The sequence below is a fragment of the Sminthopsis crassicaudata genome, chromosome 6 (assembly GCF_048593235.1).
Source record: "Sminthopsis crassicaudata isolate SCR6 chromosome 6, ASM4859323v1, whole genome shotgun sequence".
Taxonomy (NCBI): domain Eukaryota; kingdom Metazoa; phylum Chordata; class Mammalia; order Dasyuromorphia; family Dasyuridae; genus Sminthopsis; species Sminthopsis crassicaudata.
The window spans coordinates 163,254,178-163,269,482 of NC_133622.1; the positions used below are offsets into that span (position 1 = coordinate 163,254,178).

General features: G+C 34.5%; 1 long non-coding RNA gene across 1 annotated transcript in view; it reads left to right on the forward strand.

Annotated features, from left to right (window-relative positions):
• Positions 1-15,305, forward strand: part of LOC141545772 (uncharacterized) — a 121,388-nt gene that overhangs the window by 7,520 nt on the left and 98,563 nt on the right. Inside the window, exons 2-3 of the long non-coding RNA XR_012483134.1 lie at positions 10,031-10,109; positions 10,739-10,894. This is a non-coding gene — a long non-coding RNA (uncharacterized LOC141545772). The remainder of the gene's footprint in view (positions 1-10,030; positions 10,110-10,738; positions 10,895-15,305) is intronic.

Genomic DNA, 15,305 nt, shown 5'->3' on the forward strand with positions numbered 1-15,305 from the left:
GATGGGCGGATGGATGGACAGATGGACATACAAATAGGCAGGCAGATAGATATAGATAGATAAACAGACATACTGGTATTAAAAATAAAAATAAGCATATTTTAATAATTTATTTTTCTAGGTACATATAAAATAATTTTAAATATTTGTTTTTTAAAACATTGAGTTTCAGATTTTTTCTTTTTCCCTCCTTTACCCTTTCCCCATTGAGAAAGCACATAAGAAGTTATACAAAACATTTTCATAAAAGTCATGTTACAAAAGAAAGCATAGATTCCTCCATCCCTCAAAAAAAAACCCGTAAGAAAAATAAAGTTTAAAAAAGTATGTGTTAATCTATATTCAGACACAATCAGTTCTTTTTCATCATATGTCCTCAGAGTAGTCTTGTATCATTGTATTGCTGAGAATAGCAAAGTCATTCACAGCTGATCATTTCCACAACATGCTATTACTTTGCACACAGTACATTTCATTTTGCATGAATTCATGTGGGACTTTCCAGGTTATTCTGAGAGTATCCTGCTCATCAAGAAATAAGCAAATTTGCTTACAGTGTACCACTCAGAAGGACTTAATATGTAGGGTGTAGGCAATTAGTGACATCTTTAAGGTTGCTACAGAAATATCTAGAAAACTTGGAACAGGAGTGATCTTTCTTCGGAGGTATTACAGGATTATTCAAACTGATTATTGGAGAAGATGAATGTTATAGCCGTTTTGTCGTCCTGGAATGGTGACACATGTGATGGATGGTCAACACAACACAGGACAGGACAATTTCAAAGTACTGACAAGTCTGACATGAGAGGGACATATTTCATATTTAATTTCATTTCAATTTTAGAGTTGGAAGGGATCTTAGAACTCATTTTGTCCAAACCCCTCATTTCACAGATGAGGAAACTGAGTCCCATTAAATGACTTGCACAAAATAACTTGTACAAAATTACCTGGGTAGTAAAGGGAATTCTAAAGTTTTAACTCTGGGGATCCCATGTTTCCCATCTATGCTATGTGAGACTATTTCACTGTGATGTTTGTAGAATAGCTGTAAATAAAGTATTTTTCACTAGGTACAAACAAGACTTATTTCAAATAAAGCAATTAGCCAATAAACATTTATTAAATACTTACTATGTGTCTGCAACTGTGCTAAGGCCTGGGGGGTAAAATAAGCAAAAAAAAATCTCTGCCCTCAAGGAGCTTACACTCTAATGATAATATATATATAAACTAAGGATAGTATGTAGAAAACAAGGTATATAAAAGATAAATAGGAGATAATTAGCAGAGGGAAGACACAGGAGTTAGGGAAGGCTTCCTGTAGAAGATAGGATTTTAGTTGGGACTTAAAAAAAAGCCAGAAAGATCACTTAACTCAGAGATGAGGAGGGAGAGTATTTCAGGGACAGCTTATGAGAATGTAAGAAGCCAAGAGATGGAGAGTCTTGTTCATAGAACAACTAGGAAGACAAAGCCCTTGGATTTTATCTTATTATTACTATTACTATTATTATTATTATTATTATTTTATTATTATTAGTGAGATAATTGGAATTTAGGGACTTGCCCAGGGTCACACATTAAGAAGTGTAAAGTGTCTAAGGCCCTATTTCAGTTCAGATCTATCCACTGCACCATCTAGTTGTTCTTGGATTTTAAGGAGTACCTGTTGGAGAGTAAGGTGAAATAATTCTGGAAAGGCAAGAGTGGGGTAAGTTATGAAGGGCTTTGAATGCTAAGCAGAGCATTTTGTATTTGCTTCTGGAGGTAAAAAGGAGCCACTAGAAGTTATATATTAGCTATTATCATCATGTATTCAAATTCCGACTATTTTAAATTACGTAAAATATGGTCATGGATTCATATTCAATAGAAATATCCAGTTCAAATTCAAATAACATAAGCACTTTTGTGGGGGTTCATTAATCCAGACTTAGTTGTCCAATTTGGTTACAACACAAAGTTAAAGGTCATTCCCGAAAGTAACGTCGTTAAGGTAAATTTGAGCCAGTTTGTAAGGTGTTTGGTTATTTATTAAGCAATAGAGAAGAAGTCAAGATTATATCTTAAGTTATCTTTCTTTCCCCCCCTGTTCCTAGTAAGGTGTTCATCGATAACAGGTACTTAATAAATGGTTAGAGAATAAATGAATAAGTGAATAAGAAACTTTTAGTGTAAAGCATGTAATCTGTAAATAAGTATATCTGCCATGTTTATGTGGTATTGCTAAAACAATGGAAAATAGAGAAAAAACAAAAAACACCAGGGCTTAGAGTCAGGAAACTTGGAGATGCCAGTCTTATCACTGATACCGAACAATTACGTGATTATGGGCCAAATTGCTGAATTTTTCCAAACCTCAGTTTCCTCCTTAGCAAAATGGGGATAATGACATTTATCCAGGGTATCCCAAAAGTTTTAGTGCAGTTTTAAGCTTTAATAGCTTAAAATAGCGAATACTTCTAATGCCATAGAGATGCTGTGGGGATTAAATGAGAAATGCATGTGACTAATAATAGCTAGTGTTATAGGTGCATTAAGGTTTGCAAAGTAATCAAATATTATCTCATTTGACCCTCACAGCAATTCAGAGAAGTGCTGCTATTATCCTTGTTATACACACAAGGGACTGAGAAAAATGAACATTATGTTTGGGGTTACACAGCTGGTATCTGAGGTGGAAATATAAATTTGGGTCTTCCTCATCAAAGTCCTTCATTCTATTCACTGAGCCCACCTAGCTACCCAGATATAGTATGTTGTGAAGAGGATGGTTTCTGGAAAAGTCTGGTAAAGTCAATCCTGGAATTTTAGACATTGTTGAGAAACTATTTATCCTTTGACTAGGTTAACTTTTGTCATGGTTAACTCTTTGTTGTTATTGTTCAGTTGTGTCCAACTCTTTGTGAAACTATTTGGGGTTTTCTTGAGAAACATACTGGAATATTTTGCCATTCCCTTTTCCAGCTCATTTTACAGATGAGGAACTAAGACAAACATGATTAAATCAATCAAAAAAATTTTTAGGCAAATCCATTATTTGTTTATTTTAAACATTCATTTAAACACTTGAACATTCATATTGAAACATTTATTTTTTAAAATTTAGAGTTCCAAATTCTTTCCCTCTTTTCTATCCATCCCCCTCCCCACTGAGAAGGCAAAATTATTTATTATTATTTATTTATTAATTTATTAATAATAATGATACTTTTATTATCAGTAGAATTTGATTATTAATTATACATTAAAACCATGAAAAACATATTTCCATATTAGCCATATCACAAAAAAAGCACAAAAAGAAGACATGAAAATTAAAATTCTGTTTATACTTTTTTTTGGAGGTTGTTAACATTTTTTTATCAAGAACCCTTTGGAATTGTCTTATATCATTGGATTGATCATACTAGCCAAGCCTCTTACAGTTGTTGATCATAATATTGTGTGCACAATGGTCTAATAGTTCTTCTCACTTCAGTTTTCTTCACATCATATAGGACTTGCTATATTTTTTCTGAACCCACATCTCACATCTTTTCTTACTGCACAATAGTACTTCATCATAAACACATGACACAGCTTGTTCAGCCATACTCCAACTGATGAGTATCCTTTCAATGTTCAATTGAACAGTAAAAGCTACTAAAATAGTTTTGTACTTGTAGGTCCTTTTCCTTTTCCACTGATCTCTTATAATGGACCTAATGGTGGTATTGTTAAAGAAAAGGGTATATGCAGTTTTATAGCCCTTTGGACATAGTTCCAAATTGTTCTCCAGAATGATTGGATGAACTAGTTCACAACTCTACCAACAATTTATCAATATATCTATTTTCCCTTATCCTCAATGAGCGTTTTTCATTCCTAATAGGTATGAGATTGTTTTAAATTATATTTCTCTAACCAATAGTGGTTTAAAGAATTTTTTCCATATGACTATAAATATTTTGATTCTTCTGAAAACTCTCAGTTCATATCCTTTGATCATTTTATTAATTGGGGAAAAGACTTTAATTTTTATAAATTTAACTAGTCTCCTATGTATTTGAGAAATTAGGCCTTTATCAGAGAAACTGTAACAATTTTTGATATTTCCTCATAGTTTATATTCCTTTTAGCAAAATGCAATTTCTCTGACTCTTTTAACTAGATCTTTTTTTTTGTCTGAGATCATGATTGCTATCTATCCTATTTCTACTTTGCTTCAGCCCTTTATTCAAACTCTGTGTATATGTCTCTGTTTCAAGTATGCCTCTTGTTAACAATGTATTGTCAAATTCTGTTTTCTAATCCATTCTACAATCTGCTTCGTTTTGTGGGTGAGCTCATCCCACTCATATTCACAGTTAGGATTGCTAATTAAGCTGTCTATAATAGTATAATTGTGGAAGACAAAGGGAGTTTTAAATTTTAATTTTTATTTATGGACTAAAACAAGCATTTTCATTACACAGTAAAATAAAAATAATTGTTGTAACTTGGAGCTACACATTACTTTACATACTTTCTATGTATAGTACAATATAAATTTTTATACAAATATACAAAAATACATATATAAATTTTAAAAAGATACAATAAAGGTATCATGCAAATTTATTCTTTTTTTCTTCTCCCCATGCTAAAGATGGCTACCATTAGATATGAATAGGGTTGGGTGTGTATGTGTATATATATATATATATATATATTCATGCACACATCTACATAAGAATTGATAAATAGGAGTCTGTATAAAATAATTATATACATATAAAATTATTCTACATAGATATATAATTATTCTAGACAAACTGCTATTTATGAGTTCTTTTTCTTTATGTGGACAACATCTTTCTTCATATATCCATTATAGTTAATTTGGATATTTATAATAGACAAAATAACTTATTTGCTCAAAGTTGTTCTTAAAATAAAATTGCTCTTACCGTATACAATGTTCTCTTGATTCTGCCCATTTCATTTTTCATTATTTCATGCAAGTCTTTCCATGGTTTTCTAAAGTCTAAAATCATTGAGCTCATAATTTCAAAAATGAATCAACTTCTAGAGATTCCTCAGACACTGCTAAAATTAAAGGTAGCATGTATAAATCCAGAGGTTGATGCTGGGACACCATTTACATTTTAAATATTAAAATATCATATATAATTATCAGTTATTTTACATTTGATGGCTGGATATCTGGAAAAAAATATGTGTGATATTTTTAAGTGTAATTTACATTATTAATATTTTCTCCACCTATCACTTTAAGTCTAGACAATCAACAAATCAACAAAACAAGCTCTGAAATGTAACATTTACCAATTTCCAAGGTATAAATATTTGCACTGAAAAATAAGTAAGTAGACTATTATTTGAGTAGTCTCTAGCATACACCTGAACTTTTGTTACTAGATTTTAATAAACCCTTCAATTGTGTTGCATATTCAAGTTACTGGGCTAAGACTGCTGGACTCAAGGGAAATTTCATTATTCAGTTTTAGTTAATAGATCCTTGATTCTAATATCGTTTTACAATTTTATCATATATATAAACATATATGTATATATAAATATACATGTACATATGCATATCTCTAAAAGTCACATTCTATTTGTAAATAAATTATATTTATTTAATGAATACTTTTATCCTTTCTTCATTACCACAGTTTTATTACAACATTAAAACTTCGCAAAATTCATGTAAGTCATTCTCATTGAAAAAACCATTTGATTCTCTTAATTGCTTATGGCATTTATTTTAAAGTTTTCTGAGAATATAGGTCTCCATGCTGCAAAATACTGAGTATATATATATATATATATATATATATATATATATATATATATAGTGAAATGATGCTGTGCCAATAGTTGGGATTTTTAATTTTAATTACAAAATATGGGCATTAACTAAGAATTCCTTGGAGGAATGAAAGTTGATGATTTCAAATTGGACAGAAGCAGTAATTTGTTACTTGCATCATGTTATATAGCCTAGAGCAGGAGCTACAAACAAAGTTAGAGAATGTATCCAAATGTGGGACTATTTGTATCTGATTTGTGGTAGAGCCTTCTGAGCTGCTATTGGTCTGATCAGCCATAGTGGCTGGCTGATCACAGCCACTATAACTCAGTTCTAACATAGTGATATAATTTTGGACATCAACCAACCAACCAACCAAGGTAGAGGAATTGAAAGTATAAAGATGGACTTTAAACTATCCCCAAGTCTCAATTTTATTAAACTTCAGAGCTCAATTTTATTGCTGAAAAACTCACTTTTGACTATTTTATCCATTTATGTAGACAAAAGTAGTGTTAACATCATGTATTGTACAGAGTGCTGCCATGAATTCAAACCTAGCCTCAGACACTGTTCAATGCTGAGCAAGTCACTTAACTTCTGTCTCAGTTTCCCCAATTTAAAATGGGAAGCATTATTGCAACTAATTATTGTGTATGTGTGTGTGTGTGTGTGTGTGTGTGTGTGTGTATGTGTGTGTATGTGTGTGAGACCAAGGAAAAGTATTTTAGCCTTTTAAGTCAATCATTTGATCCTCACAACTGTCCTGGGAGATAAATGCTAGTATTATCCCTATTGGCAGATAAGAAAACTAAAGGGAATAAAGTAAACTGAAGCAAATGACTTATCCCAGGGTCACGTGGCTAGGACTGTTTCAAGGCAGATTTGAATTTAGATCTCCCTCTATTAGAATGTAAATTCCTTCAGATTAGGGACTGTCTCATTTTAAAATTTATATAATCATCACTTCAAAAAATGGCAGGCACATAATTAACTTTTTTTTTTCTATTCAGTTTTTAGTAAAGATAAGATTTTTACCCAAATGCTTAACTATAATAAGTGGAAAAGGTACAAATCAGAAACTCAGTTAGCCTGATATTTTGGGATGTATCTCACAATAATCCTGGAAGTTAGTTGCTATAATGCTTCCCATTTTGGTAAACCTATCCACAGCCATACCCCACATACATACATATACACTTAAGTAGGAAGGGGATCAGCAGAAACATATTGTTTTACATATAATATGCAAAGATCAAAATCTTAGTTAGGAAACATGGTTTCCAAAATATGTGGGACAAATTTTGCCTTTGCTTGCATATTTTTGTTTTTGTTTTTGTTTTTGAAGGAGAGGCAAAGCACTGTTTTCCCCTTAGGTTCTTATTTATTAGTCAAAAGTGAAAAGCAAAGCATGGAAAAATTTTTTGTTTTGTTTTGAGTATTTGAACAATATATTTCAAATAGAAATCATTTTTCTTTTTTTCTTCTATTCTATTGAGATCATTGGTATTTTTCCTTTGAGTTTCAGCATTTTTAAACTCTACTGTTTTGGTAACTCCTTTTTCTTTGTTACACGTACCAATGAAAAGGGCATCAGAGAGCAAATAAAAAAGAAATTTCCTTTTAATTTTTTTTTTTTTTTGTGGAATGAGATAGCAGATAAATATGGTTATACTTTATTTCATTATATTGACTGCCTCTCTTTGCTCTGGATAATAAGATTTTGAGAATTCATATCCTGTTTAGAATGTCAGTAGCAGAAAGTTGGGCCTTGTTATTATGAGCCTATTTCAAGTAGTGTATGTTGCTGAATCTATTTTCTACAGTTATTAAAACAAAACAAAACAAAGACCTGAAGCTTCTTACAATGTAATTATGTTTCCACTTTAATCAATCCATCAATCAATCAATAAATAATAAATTCAGTGACTATGTGCCTGATTCTATTGGAGATTTTGGAGACACAAAGAAGTGGCCCCTGCTTTTAAGATGCTACATTCTATATGGTGATATATGTTTACAGAGAAGCAAATAAAAAAATAAATACACAGTGAATGGAAAGAGGGGCAGGGCACTATTAAGTGAGGGAATCTGGAAAGCCATCTGAATTGTTTGGTGAACAACTTGCCTTCTTGCTTGGTGATTTAGCATTCAGTATCTCCAAAACAACAGGTAGATGGCTCAGTGGATAGAGCACCTGAAGTTAGGAGGACTTCTCTTTCAGAGTTCATATCTGATCTTAGACACTAACTAGCAGTGTGACCCTGGACACTTTCACTTAACTCTTCTTTCCTCAGTTTCCTTTTCTGTAAAATGAGCTGAAGAAGGAGATGACAAACTAGTGTGTCAAGAAAATCCCAAATGGAGTCATCAAGAATCAGATATCACTGAACAATAATTTTCAGAACAATCCATTGCAAGCTTGGCTTCTTTTTATCACAAATTGCTTCAGCTCATGACACAGTGAGAGTCACCCTCCCCTGTTAGGTTCTTACTAAGTGCTAATGAGATAATGAGATATTAGGTTCTTACTAAGTGCTAAGTCGGTACCTGACAATTCTCTAGTTCCAGCCTTTACTTGGAGTTTTACTTCTGTGACCTCCTGAGGAGGAGCTTGCATGCTTAGGAGGAGCAAGTTCATTGGTTGAAGTAATTTTCCCCAGAAGCCCTTGCGTTATCCCACGCCCATTGTCTGGGAGGATAAAAGAGGGTGGCACTTGAGAGATAGAGTCTTGAGCAGACTTGAGGTGGCTCTCTGGAGGAAAGAAGAGTCTCTGTTCTAGGCCAGAGTTGAGGCGGCTCTCTGGAGGAAGTCATCTCTCCTCTAGACCAAAGAGCGATCTGCAGTTTCTGGAGACAACAGCACATTACACCTGGGCCTTCTTCATATGACATGCATTCTACCTTTATTCCCATTCATCTAGATCCAATTATTCTTCCAGAGAAAAAACAAGGACATATGACCTTCACAGTTTTTAAAAGTTCTGTAATATCCTCCAAAATTATAATCAATCCTTGGCTTTTCATAACCTTGATGATGCTCTCTAAACATTTTCATTGAACAAAAGGCATTTGCCCCATTTCACTATAAGAGATTGCTGGTTTAGCCCTTAACAAGTTAAGTTCCTTATTTGTCTATTAGAACGCTCACTTAATCTTTAACAAAGTTTCCTTGTTACTCACGGTTCTGGGTCAGAGAGACTGAGATCTGGATTGGAGACTTTTCCACTGGAATCAGGATCCTGTCTGTCCCTGTTTGGGTGCCAAATTGCAATGGTCTGGTCTAGCTCCTCTGAAGAGCTCAGAATAAGTCCTTGTCAGGATAAGCAAAAGTCCTTGCCCCACGTTGTGGACACCAATATGTAAAGTTCTGTTGTCTCCAGAGACTGCCAATTGCTCTCTGGGAGGAGATCTGCTGTGTCAACTCAAATCTCTCAGATTCTTCTTCTTGTAGAGAGTGGTTGTCTCCAGAGAGTTGCCGTCAGCTCTGGTCCAGAGTAGTGACTTCCCTTCCTTCAGAGAGCCGCCTCAAGTCTGGTCCAGATAAGACTATCTCTCGAGTGCCACTCTCTTTTATCCTCCCAGAGAATGGGTGTGGAATAACGCAAGGGCTTCTGGGAAAAAATTACTTCAACCAATGAACTTGCTCCTTCACATTGCTAAAGAACACAGTGGATGGAGGCCACCTGATATCAAGTTGAAATCACCAGGCAAAGAATGGCTCAGCCCCCTAATTTTGTGCATCTCATGTTTCTTCTGAGCTAATTTAATTCTCCTTTGCTCATAGAGCACAGCACTTTCTCTGATGGGAGCATGCCAGTATGTCCCATGATATATAATATATTCTAAAATTCTTAAGAGAGATTTTGAGAGTGTCCTTGAATTACTTTTTCTGGCCACCTTATGAGTGCTTGTCTTCTGTGAATTTTCCATAAATGGTCTTTTTGGCAAGCATGCACATGGCATTTGAACATTGGACCAGCCCAAAGGAGCTGTACTCTTTTGCAGTAGAGTTGGAATTCTTGGCATTTTAGTTTGAGAAAGGACCTCAGTGTCTGATATCTCATCCTGCCAGGTGATCTCAGAATCTTCCTAACACAATTCAAATGGAAGCAATTCAGTTTCTTAGCATGACACTGGCATCCTTTCATACTCGGGTACAATGGCTCTGTGACCTACAATTGAATATTCGGTTGAATACCTCTTGTTTCCCATGCTTTCCTTCAGATTCTTCCAAACACTGAGCTTTCTGGCATTCATCATCCTCATTATCAACGTGGACATCCCTCGAAAGTATACTGCCAAGGTAAGTGAATTTATCCACAGCATTCAAAACTTTTCCATTTGCTGTAACTGATGGCTCCACTTATGGATGGCATGGTGCTGGTTGATGAAGTACCTGTGCTTTCTTGGTGTTAATTGCTAGGCTGAAATTAGCACAAGTAATAGAGAATGGATTCATACTTCAGATGGCTTCAGAAGCTGCTTTGAGTACATAATTATCTGCAAACAAAAACTCATGCATTTTCATTTTGACTTTTGGCCTTTTTAAGTTGAATTTATTATCAGTAAGGTAGCTGACTTTGGTGCCATACATGTCCTCAATGAAGGCTTTTGCAATTTGGCTAAAATATGCTAAAAAGCATGTGAAGGAAGCCTTTGAATGAATGTAAATAGCAGTTCTGGTCAGAAACTCTTGAGAGTCTTTCCCTCCCAAATTGATTCTTTAGTTCTTTTTTTTTTTTTTTTTTTTTTTTTTCTGAGGCAATTGAGGTTAAGTGACTTCCCCAGGGTCGCATCACTAGAAGTGTTAAGTTCTGAGGTCAGATTTGAACTCAGGTTCTCCTGACTTCAGGGCTGGTGCTGTATATACTACCTGGCTAGCTCCTGAAAACAGGAATTCTTAAAGAGGTGAAAATTCTTTTTGTGTTCCAGTCATGGAGAATGTGCATATACATGGAGACATGGGATAGAATGTGGTATATGAAGAACAGCAAGAGAAAAAAAAACATTTGGCCAGATCACTGAGTGCATTGAAAGTTCTAAAATCAGAAAAGTGATTTGAACCAGATTGTGAAGGGAGATTTTAAGGTACAAAATGCCTACTTTGCTCCAGACAGAGACCCAGTTAGATTTTGATTAGTACTCTGGGAGCATTCAAATCCAGGGGGTGAAAAACACAGGTTCTCAAACGGTCTCCTAATGAGATGGGGAAGCACGTGGAACAAAACTGAATATATCAAAGGGCTAGGACACCTGGCAAAAGTGTAGGGTTAGTTCTGACTTGAGTACTAACCAAAAGCTGACTGAGTCTCTTATTAGTCTCCCTATTGAGTAAAGGGAAATAGATCTGTTTCTAAAAACATGATTGGAGTCTCACCCTTTGAATAACAAAGATTTCTCTTCCTCGATTTCTTTCCCATAAACCACAGAAACAGGCCCACAGCCAAAGGACAAGCAGTTTCGGTGGTTCTTCTGGACACAGGGCTTCATGACATCATTTTTCATTGTTTTTTTATGTTTTGAGAAAGACCTACCAAGAGAACAAAGTTAGGTGGTTCTGACAATTCGGCTAAATGTGAGTCATTCCATAGCATGTACTTAAATAACAACCTTTCATTTTGAGTTTTCAAAGGTTTCACTGTCTGTGAATTGGATTCATTGTGGAAAAGACATTATTCTGTAAGAGCTGTTGATTGGCTTGCCCAAAGAAGAAAGCTTGCAGAGAGTTTTTGAGGTTTGATGGTGGTCAATAAGATGGTATTGATAAATTCTTTATATAACACTATTCATACTGGAAAATTCACTTATTTGCACCATTGCTTAAGGGATGAATCTAGGTTGTTACCCTAGAAAACAGAAGGATTAGCCATGTAGCATTGCCTACCATTTAGCATCTCTTGAAGGAATTTTTCAGACTTCTTGGATGTTTTCCATTTGGATTCTGTTATACTCAAAACTGCCCACTGGGAATAAAGCCCAAAATAACATAACTGGCAAACCCAAATGTAATAATCTTTCATATCCTGGAAAAAGCTACATGGGGACACACCTTTGTTTTAAGGACCATATTATTGTTTCCTAACAACCAAAAATACTATCATTAAATGATAACAAATGATAACCATTTAATTTAATATAAAATTTAATCATTTGGAACATAAGGTTTTGCAAGAGTGAATGTTTTTTTAATTTTTTTAAAATTTTTTATTTTTTTATTCATTTTTCCAAATTATCCCCTCCCTCCCTCCACTCCCTCCCCCCCCCCCCATGGCAGGTAATCCCATACATTTTACATGTGTTACAATATAACCTAGATACAATATTTGTGTGTAAATACCATTTTCTTGTTGCACATTAATTATTAGCTTCCGAAGGTATAAGTAACCTGGGTAGAAAGACAGTAGTGCTAACAATTTACATTCCCCTCCCAGTGTTTCTTCTCTGGGTGTAGCTACCTCTGTCCATCATTGATCAACTGGAAGTGAGTTGGCTCTTCTTTATGTTGAAGATATCCACTTCCATCAGAATACATCTTCATACAGCATTGTTGTTGAAGTGTACAGTGATCTTCTGGTTCTGCTCATTTCACTCAGCAACAGTTGATGTAAGTCTCTCCAAGCCTCTCTGTATTCCTCCTGCTGGTCATTTCTTACAGAGCAATAATATTCCATAACCTTCATATACCATAATTTACCCAACCATTCTCCAATTGATGGGCATCCATTCAACTTCCAGTTTCTAGCCACTACGAAAAGAGCTGCCACAAACATTTTGGCACATACAGGTCCCTTTCCACTCTTTAGTATTTCTTTGGGATATAATCCCAATAACAGCAATGCTGGGTCAAAGGGTATGCACAGTTTGACAACTTTTTGGGCATAGTTCCAAATTGCTCTCCAGAATGGCTGGATTCTTTCACAACTCCACCAACAATGTATCAGTGTCCCAGTTTTCCCACATCCCCTCCAACATTCATCATTATTTGTTCCTGTCATCTTAGCCAAACTGACAGGTGTGTAGTGGTATCTCAGAGTTGTCTTAATTTGCATTTCTCTGATCAGTAGTGATTTGGAACACTTGCAAGAGTGAATGTTGAAAATTATCTATGCCTATGTTTTGAAAATAAAGCTTTAATACAAAAAGAAACATATGTCAGAATTCAGTTGAACAAATAGAGATGCAGAGTCAAATGTCTACTGCCCAGAGCTAAAAGTCCTTTTAGGGAAATGGCAGATCCCAGAGCTAAGACTCTTCAGGGATCGGGAATATTATTTCAACTCTTTTCTTAAATGTCCTCTTTAATTGATTCGATGTCTCACTCACTGTAGCAGCTTTTATAAACCATTTTATGGCTCTCCCATGGCTATTTGTCTCCCTATCTACTCAGCTGAAGATACGGGTTTATATTTCACTGAAAAAAAAAATGGAGGCCATTTGATGAGAACTCCGTTTTCTCCCTTTCTCCTCATCTCATGTCATTAAGATACCTTTCTCCACTAACTTCTTCACCTCTTTCTCACAAGAAGAGATGATCTTACTCCTTACTCCAGAAAACACTTTTATATGTATGTGCATCCCATTCCATCTCATCCACCAGATTGCCCCATCCCTCCCACTTTCTCACTTATCTTAAATCTTTTCTCTATCTATTGGTTGTTTCCTTATTGCTTGCAGACATGCCATATCATTATATCTTTGAAAGCAAAAACAAAACCTTCACATGATCTTATCCTTATCCTATATCATCTCCCTTTCATGGTTAAACTCTTTGAGAAAATCATGTACTACAAATGTGGAAGCATTTTAGTCTTGGTTCATAGTCAGATTGACAGAATTCAAAGAGATTCTCTTGTAGTCACAAAAACTTTATTAAACTCCAAAATGATGGATTAGTCTCTAAGGGAGTCTGGAAATTAGAAGAAATTTGTGAGTTCTTTATAAACTGTAAGTTTGGGACTTAAATAACAAGCTAATATCCTCCAAGAATGTAAATTAAAAAAAAGAAGATTGTAATTTAGGGAAGGAAACAAGTAAGAGCTTTTATAAATATAAATTTAAAAAGTCAGGATGGGGGCAAATAAGGAGTAATGGGACAAATAAAGAATAACAGATAAGTATTAATTACTCCACATTCCTTAGCTAGGCATGTAGTTTAGAATAGACTCTGTCTTCTTAACTTTCTCATTATTCAGTTGAAAATATTCCCTCAAAAATCACCAATGGTCATTTCAAATCTAAAGCTTTTCTTAGTCCTTCTCTTTTTCATCTCTTTAACACCCTATAGATTATTCTTTCCTCCTTGAAACATTTTTCTCTTTAGGTTTTCATAATGCTGCTTTCTCCTGCTTCTTCTTTTATCCATTTGATCATTCTCAGTCTCCTTTGCTAGATCTTCATCTAGATCAGGGCTTCTTAAAACTTTTTCAACGTGACCCCTTTATCCTGAGAAATTTTTACATGAGTGTATATAAGTGTATAAAATATGTATACAAATCAAACATTTACTGATAATATTATACACACACACACATATATAAAACAAATCATGATTTCATGACATTCATTTATGCTACTCTATATGAAGTTATAACTTAGAGTTAAGAAATTTTGATCTAGGCCATACCCCTTTATTATTATTGGTGTCCTCCAAGGTTTTATTCGATGCTCTCATCTCTGCTTCCTCTGTACTTGGTGATTTCAACAGGCACTATGCATTGAATATTCATCTCTATGAGATGATTCTCAAATCTACTCTATTGACCTCTAAGTCTCACATCACCAATTGCCTATTGGACATTTCAAACTGAATGAACTTATTTTAAACTTAATATATATAAAACAGCATTCTCTTTTCCCCCAAACCATCTTCTCTTCCTATTAATAACTCATACATATCTGTATATGTACATATACACATATATACTTTACACATCTCTGTGTTCTTCTCTTCTTTAAAATTGCCATCATCCTGATACCTGAAATGATAAGCATTTTTTATAAATATTATCTCATTTAACCTTTACTTATCTATCTCATTTAACCTTTACTTATCTGCTCTTTCCTCTGATTACTTATATGTCATATGAATTAAAGATAAATGTTCATTTGCATTGATAAAGTTTCCATCACTAAGATTTCTTTATGCCCATGAAATCATAGTTCTAGTTTAAAAAATTGTTGCTTCTCTTTGTGAGCCCATTTGGGGTTTTCTTGGCAAAGATAGAACTTTGGTGAATAGGGTTAAGTGACTTGTTCAGGGTTACACAGCTAATGTCAAAGGCTAGATTTGAATTCAGAAAATGAGTCTTCCTGACTTTAGGCCCAGTGCGCTCTCTACTGCATCACCTATAAGCCCCTCTCCCCAAATTACTCATACACAAATCAGAAGAATGATATGTTTTTTATTAATAGTTTTTATTTACCAGATATATGCATGGGTAATTTTACAACATTGACAATTGCCAAACCTTTTGTTCTAATTTTTCCCCTTCTCTCCCCC